This window comes from Ursus arctos, chromosome X, assembly GCF_023065955.2.
Source record: "Ursus arctos isolate Adak ecotype North America chromosome X, UrsArc2.0, whole genome shotgun sequence".
NCBI classification, from domain to species: Eukaryota; Metazoa; Chordata; class Mammalia; order Carnivora; family Ursidae; genus Ursus; species Ursus arctos.
This window is the reverse complement of record NC_079873.1, coordinates 28,842,172-28,850,470: the sequence shown is the minus strand read 5'-3', so window position 1 is coordinate 28,850,470 and position 8,299 is coordinate 28,842,172. Positions and strand designations below refer to the sequence as shown.

The following is an 8,299-nucleotide window of genomic DNA, read 5'->3' as shown; positions in this document are numbered from 1 at the left end:
GAACACATTGCCATCTGGAATGAAATGTGCTTTCTGTGAATAAAGAAGAGAATAGGCACTTGGGAAGGCAACTGTGGGAAATCACTGTTATGCACTACTGTTTATGGTGTATATATTACAGACTCTCTGAATGAAATTTTGGCAAACTTTATTCAAATACTTAAATTCATACACACTTCGGATGGAGGGTTTTCACTTTTAGGAAGCTATTCTAACGAAACAGAGAAATTCTGTCTCACCAAGCAGATTTGGGAAGTTTACAGCTATGGTCACCCTGGTATTTAGATTGGAAACAATCCAAATGTCAAGAAAACCAAAGTTGTAGGTTCTGGATATCAACAAATTAATTCTTGAGTGGGGCATGGGATATAGTTGTCCCCTTAAGATAATTGAAATTGGAGTTCCTGGTCCCATTATTTTAATAATAAAGCTTCAGTAATTATATCAGACTGAAGTCTTTCTCTTAAGTTTTGAAATCTTATACTCTGGTCAGCTTTCCCAAAGTAATCTGTTTTTTCATTCTCACTTATCCAATGCTCTATAGCCTGGTGCCTGTTAAACACTGTATATTGATCTAGTCTGTTGTCAGTATTGGAAACAGGTAAGCTTTATCATCGTCTATTTAGTTTGTCATTAGGAGATTTCATGTCCTAGTTGATGAGAAATATGATATTTTGTCCATTCTTCATCTTTCAAAAACCATTTGAAATTTCTTTCTTCCTAACTATGGTGGGAGACCACCAGCTATATTCAGTTTGTTTCTATAGGATCTTAATTTTCCTAAACAATTTGGCTTGCATAACAAATATTGAGAAAGGTACAAATTTACTCTTCATAAAAAGATAATTACTTAACAGAAAAAGAATATTATGTACATTACACTCCTATATCATTAAAATTATCTATTAAATTAAGTTAAAATTACTAAATCACCTTTCATTGTATTATAACTTTCTTGTTAAACTCATATTAAATTTTCTTTTTATGATTATAACTAAAGAGTTATGCTTTTATTTACAGACTCACCTTGTTCAAAATAATTATAGTAGTACTGTTTCTGTTGTGCACATATCATCAAAACATAGACAATGAGGATCTTTTTTTAACTGAGTTCATATAATCCTTGCACTATCCCAACTATCTTTGAAATTTTCCTCATTTGGGGGCAGTCGTAATATGTTCCAGGTCAAAAGATCAGCTATTATCTAAGAAGTGCTAGTTCTTTTTTACAAAGGAAGAGAAGTTTTAGAAAGTAAATTCTGGGCATTGAGGGCTGTGGATCAGATTTTTGCACACAAGTAAGTCTGGTAGATAGGATGAGATTAATGGTGGGTCAAATTCAAGCTAGAACTAGAAAAGTTACTACTTTTAAAAAGGCCACAAGTTCACAATATTTCTAGTTTCATACTATTAAATATTTTTATTTGATGTGAAGTTTAGTTTATCAGTAACATGCACACTTAAATTATTAATCCTTCCCTAAAGTTTTAAATGTGCCCTTTTTCTTTTATAATTCTTATGCCTCATTGACTTCCGTTTTAGCGTCACTGCATTGTCTTTCACCATTGGTTACAGTAAGAGAAAGAAATGTTCTCTAATGTATTTATTCTTTTTAGTCATCTTATTGATAGGTAGTGAAATAAAATATATAGAAATATAAGTTCATTTTATTTTCATATTGCAGAAATGAAATAAGTTCTAGTTTATCAGAGAGTGAAGTAATTATTTTTAAAGTAAAATGTTAAAGTGTGTGCTGTTATGTCTTGTGACATATCCACCAATTTAGATTTTAAGTTAAAAAAACTCATATGTGGGGCGCCTGGGTGGCACAGCGGTTAGGCATCTGCCTTCGGCTCAGGGCGTGATCCCGGCGTTATGGGATCGAGCCCCACATCAGGCTCTTCCGCTATGAGCCTGCTTCTTCCTCTCCCACTCCCCCTGCTTGTGTTCCCTCTTTGCTGGCTGTCTCTATCTCTGTCGAATAAATAAATAAAATCTTTAAAAAAACAAAACAAAACAAAACAAAAAACCCTCATATGTAGTTATTTTTAGCAAATAATTAGTGATATCTTTTTGTGTGCTGTTATGAAGCACAGCATTTACTATTTTGTAGGTCTCAATAATCCTTGAGCAAATATGATATGCAAATACATAATTAGCTACTTTATTAATCATTCATTTAAAATATTATGTACTCTGTATCAAACATTCTTCAAGGTCTAGGGATACAATAATAAACAAGATACTTACATCTCTTCTCCCCTAAGTTACAAAAACAGTTGAGAAAACATCCAGTTAAATAAATGATTATAATGTAGCTTGATGAATGTTATACATAGTAGGAGAAACTAGAATTTAAAAAAAATGATTATTTTATTTTTTAAAGATTTTATTTGTTTAACGCGAGAGACAGTGAAAGAGGGAACACAAGCAGAGGGAGTGGGAGAGGGAGAAGCAGGCCGGCCTCTTGCTGAGTAAGGAGCCTGATGCGGCCCGACCCCAGGACCCTGGGATCAGGACCTGAGCCAAAGGCAGACCCCCCAACACCTGAGCCACCGAGCCACCCAGAGAAACTAGAGTTTTATGGGAGCCTATTGCAATGGTACAGACCTGTCTTAGTGATAGTCTTCCTCTGAATGCCACATTTAGGTTAAGAAATAGAGAATGAATAGGACTTAGCCAGACAGAGGGTAAAGGTTGCATAGTGGAAGTGATGGCCTTACAGAGTGAATATCATCTATTTTTAGAAGTCAGATATTATCCAAACGGCAAAAGTAAGTCTTTGAAGGGACTTAGGCAGTGAATAATCAGATAACCATTTTTAGAAATGTTACTTAGACTGGCAGATGCTTAACCGCTGTGCCACCCAGGCGCCCCTCACCTTGAATATTTTTTATCACAGCTTAGAATCAGATATATCTTCAAGGACCCCTGGGAGTTCCTTTCAGTGTAAAATAATATTTGGAAATTATATCTGGTTGGTACGTTTGCATTTTCTCCTGGGCTACCACAGTTTTTTGAGCATTTTGAAACCTAAGAGATATGCATTTAATTTATTTTAAAAAGAAAAATTTTTTTTTACCTTTTCCTGCTACTCAGAGAGGAGTCCATACAGCATTGTCCTAGGTTCCTGTCAGAAACAGAACCGTTCACTGTGTCCGGACCTCGTGGCGTCCTGAAAATGAAGACGGAGGATGTCCTTAAATTTCTTGCAGCAGGAACCCACTTAGGTGTCACCAATCTTGACTTCCAAATGAAACAGGCCATCTACAAAAGGAAAAGTGATGGCATCTACATCATAAATCTGAAGAGAACCAGGGAGAAACTTCTTTTGGCAATTCGTGCCACTGTTGCCACTGAAAATCCAGCTGATGTAAGAATACTGGCCAGCAGGCTGTGCTTTAAGTTGTAGTTGCCGGTGGGGCCACTTCCATTGCTGGAAACTTCAGTAAGACGATCCAGGCAGCTTTCCGGGAGCTGCAACTTCCAGAAGTTACTATATCCCAGGGCTGACCAGTAGTCTCTTACAGAGGCGTCTTAAGTTAACTTGCCTACCATCGGTCTGTGTAACACAGATTCTCCTCTGTGCTATGCGGACTTCGTCACCTCACGCAACAACAATAAGCACCTGTTCAGTGGGTCAGACGCAGTGGGTTCTGGGCCCGGAGATTCTGCGCATGTGCGGCACCATTTCCCGTGCGCATTCTCTGTGGGTCCTGTCTGATCTCTACTTCCACAGACATCCTGAAGAGATTGAAGAGTATACTGCCGCTAAAAAGGCTGTGAAACCAGAGGAATTTCAGGGTGAAGGACCTCTCTAGCGCCTGAATTTACTGCTACTAAACTTGAGGTCACAGCCGCGTCCGAAGGCACGCAGGCGCCCTCTGTGCCTGCCAGTGGTTCCCTACTGAAGATTGGAGCATGTAGCCCGCCACCCCCACTGAAGACTGGTCTGCAGCCCCCACTGCTCATGCTGCTGAATGAAGAGTCACTGAGTGGTCTTAAATTGTTCTTCCATGGGCTCTTAAATAGAAAATGGAATATAAAGCTGGCAGCAAAAAAGTTTCTGAAAAAGTAAGTAAATAAACTACAAATTCATAAAACTGATTTCCCAAGTTTAAATGGCAATTATAGGATTTTATTTAATTTGTTTGATTTATATCTTTATCTTGTCTTTTATACTGAAAATCTTGGTCCCTAATGATATTAGTATAATAATGTATATGCTGTAATCTATTTTGTGTGTAGTGGAGTATGTCTATATGCTTATAATAGTTTTAAAATTATACTAACATTAAACTTCATAACAAGCCCAGTAGCTGCAATTTAAGATTTAGTGATCTTTATTTTTGGTCCCACTCAGGAGTATATTCAAGTCAAAATTCTATTTTTAAATTAATTGCGATAAATATCCTTGCCATTATGTTACCAATTTGATATAAAGTAACATTAGTGATTTTCAATTTGGTTTTTATTTTAGGGATTGCTTCACTTTTTAAAATTTAATGTTATCTTTCAAATACATAAAATATGAACAAAATTCTAAGGTCAAAACTATAAACAAGGCACATTAAAAAATACCAGCTTTCCTTATTCTTTCTACCACCTCTCTTTTGTCTTCTTCCTATCTAAAGTTTACTATATCTTCTAATTAATGCTTGGTTTATCCCTTCACTGTTTCTTTTTGAAAATATTAGCACATATGTGTGTATATGTGTATGAGTCTGCATATGAATTCTTACACCTTTGTTACTCAAGAGGTGTAACGTTTTTTCATTTTTTTGTACAACTGTTGGGCTTTTGCAAATAGTAGGACAATAAAGAGCCTTGTGCATTAGTCACTTAATATTTCTGTGAGTGTATCTTAGGGGCAGATTCCTAGAAGTGAAATTTTTGGGTCAAATGGTAAATGCCTGTTTAATTTTGCTAATTAATAATTTGCTAATATCAAATCTTAGAAGTGGTATGGTTTTGAATTTCTACTAGCAGTGTATGAAAGTGATTCTTTGGCGCCTGGGTGGCTGGAGTCGGTTAAGCATCTGCCTTCAGCTCAGGTCATGATCCTGGAAGTCTCACATCAGGCCCCTTGCTCAGCGGGGAGTCTGCTTCTCCCTTTGCCCCTCCCCTCTGCTCCCGCTCACTTTCTCTCTCTCTCACTGTCTCGTAAAAATGAAAATAAAATAAAATAAAATAAAATAAAATAAAATAAAATAAAATCTCACAGCCTTAGCAGAGTATGTTTTCAAAATGTTCATCTGTTTTTAGATATGATGCCTCACTGTAGTTTCAATTTGTATTTCTCTTATATATGTGATTAAGGGCCATTGCTGGTTCTTTTTCTGTGAAGTGTTTTCCATGTCATTTACCTATTTTTTATTTACCTATTTTTTTTTCCCTAAAGCTTTTGGGCTTTTTCTGCTTATTTCTTAGATGTTTTTCTTATTTAAAAGCAACGTTTGTCCTCTGTATGTGATTTAAGATGCAAATATTATATTCAATTTTGTCATTTTTCCTTATCTCTCCTACCCTCCCTCCCTCTCTTTCTCTTCTTTATTCATACCATGCACATTTTTACTATAAAAATAACCAGGAATGGCTTTTTGATTCTAGATTTTGAATCACAGCAAGGCATTTTTTACCTTTCCTAGATAATAAAAGAATTCACCTATATAATTTACTAGTACAATTTTATTTTAGCATTTAGATATCTGATAGTATTTTTAAAAATTCTCATGGTCTGCAGTGCATCTTTTGATATACAGCATTTTATTATTGGTTAATCATGAATATTTTTTAAATCTCTCATGATTTTTTTTTTTTTTTTGGATGATGAGACTACTTTAAAAGTAGTCTGTATAGGGGCACCTAGGAGACTCAGTCAGTTAAGTGTCCGACTCTTGATCTCAGGGTTGTGAGTTCAAGCCCTGCATTGAGCTCCGTGCTGGGTATGGAGCCTACTTAAAAAAAAAAAAATTAAAAGTAGTTCGTATAATACCACTTCTTTGACAATTTTTGAGACTTGGTTTTATGAATTAGGTGGTCATTTTCCTAAATGTTCAGTATGTACTTAAGTATTCTCCACATGTTGTTCCAGAGTTCTGCATACGACCACTAAGTAAATTGTGTAGAAATTTTGTTCAAATTTTCTGTGTCTTACTATTTCGTCTGCTTGGCTTGTAAGAAACTGAATTATGTTGATATCTTCTTCTATGTTGTTGGATTTGTCTATTTCAGCTTGTAGTTCTGGCCAGTTTAGCTTCACATACTGTAAGAATGTTTTACCATATACAAGAGTTAGCATTTTTGTATATTCTTAGAGAACTGACACTTTTCTCTATATAAATATGCTAAATCCATCCTGCTTAGGTCTATTTTTTCTGATATTAGAATAATAGACTTAACTGTAATTTCATTAGCGTTTTCTTGGTACATAATTATTAATTATTTTAATTTCAGTTTTTACTTGACCTTGGGTTTTGGGTGCATGTATTATAAAGACCATATAGCTGAAATTTGGTATTTTTATATACGCTGAAAATATGTGTCTTAATTAGTAAGTTTAGTTCATATATTACTGAGAAGTAAGGGTTAGTTTATCCCAGGTTGGTCTATGCAGGTTGGTCTCCAGAAAGAGTTCATACACTCCTATAAAGCTCTGTGGAGATGAGTTATGGTCTGGTGACTAAGACAACCACTCCTGGTACATATTAAGGTTTGGGCCCCCGCCCTGGGTTATATGAAGAGAGCATGTCAAATCTTGCTGCTATATTGACAATCAAATGGCTGCAGTCACATGGCTTGAACCAGAAGGGACAGATAATGCTACCTATCTACTACAGATGCTAAGATTGCAGGTTAGGGTTAAAGCTAAGGTTATGCCTTGTCAAATTACTGATTAGTCTGGCTCCTGATCTAGCCATGGAGGGACTTAATGCTTTCCATGGATTAATGATACTTAAAAGCTCCACAGCTCATGTGTGAGGACCTTTTTCCAGTCTGAAACCTACCCTGAAATTCTCTTCATTGCCCTAGAATTGAAAGGGTAACACAGGACATGCACACCAGTTAGTGCTTCTGTTTTTATGGGTTTTCCCCAAAAAACACTACTTTAGAAATGTCTGGTGTCTGGGCTTCTAGCCATATAAACTTTATATATGACAACACATAAATACTGAATGCCTGATTAGTTTCTATACGTTTGCTTTTTCTTTTAGGTTTGCTTTATATTCTCTGAGCTACTTTTCTCTCTCTCTCTTTTTTTAATTTGGGGATTAATTGAACTGTTTTTGTTTGTTTTCACATATCATTTCCCCATCTAGTGGTTTTGAATGTATATAACAATTTTCTTTTTTTAATAATTGATATATATATTTTTTAAAGATTTTATTTATTTATTCGACAGAGAGAGACAGTCAGCGAGAGAGGGAACACAAGCAGGGGGAGTGGGAGAGGAAGAAGCAGGCTCATAGCGGAAGAGCCTGATATGGGACTCGATCCCGTAACGCCGGGATCACGCCCTGAGCCAAAGGCAGACGATTAACCGCTGTGCCACCCAGGCGCCCCAATAATTGATATTTTTATCCTGAATATTTAACACAATTTAAAGTTAATAATTCAAACACCTACTGACCAATGCGAAGACCCCTAGAACTCTTTAACTTTTACTATCCCAATTTTTACATGTATTATATTAAGTATGTTGTATTTGCCCTCTTTTGAGCTCCACAGATTACAAGTTATTGTTGCTATTATTCTTATTTTACACAGAAAATACTTGTTAATATGCTTACTTTTTTTTCCTCACTGTTAAGCATTTTCATCAGTAAGTAGATTACTTAGAAGTCTCTTCAGTGTAGACTTACTTATGGTAAAATCTCTTTGTTTTTATATATCTTAAAATTTTGTTTGTTTTTCTCTCCTTGCTGAAAGACAGCTTTGCTAGAAACACACTATTAGGTTAACAATTTTTTTCTGAACGATTAGAAAATAATATTCCACCATCTTTTGGCTTCCGAGATTGCTATTGAGTTTTTTATCTGTTTTTGTAAGTGCTTTTTAAGTTTTTTTATTCATCCTTGGGCTTCTTCAACATTATTCTTAATATATCTAGGAATTGATTTTTCTTGACTATGCTGTATTTAGTGTCTGTGCTTTCCAACCATCCATTCACTCTTCATGTCCTTGCAGTTCCATCACTCTTGCCATACTCTCTTTAATTCCATCACTGCCAAATTAGCCCACTCAAAAGTCACCATACTCCACCAGATTGACAGTACAGTGTCTTTTACTTAGTTCTTGA

At 35.6% G+C, this 8,299-nt stretch overlaps 1 pseudogene; it reads left to right on the top strand.

The window, feature by feature from the left end:
• The first annotated feature begins 265 nt into the window (after window positions 1-265).
• On the top strand, window positions 266-3,984 carry LOC123001836 (40S ribosomal protein SA-like; annotated as a pseudogene).
• Window positions 3,985-8,299: the final 4,315 nt, after the last annotated feature.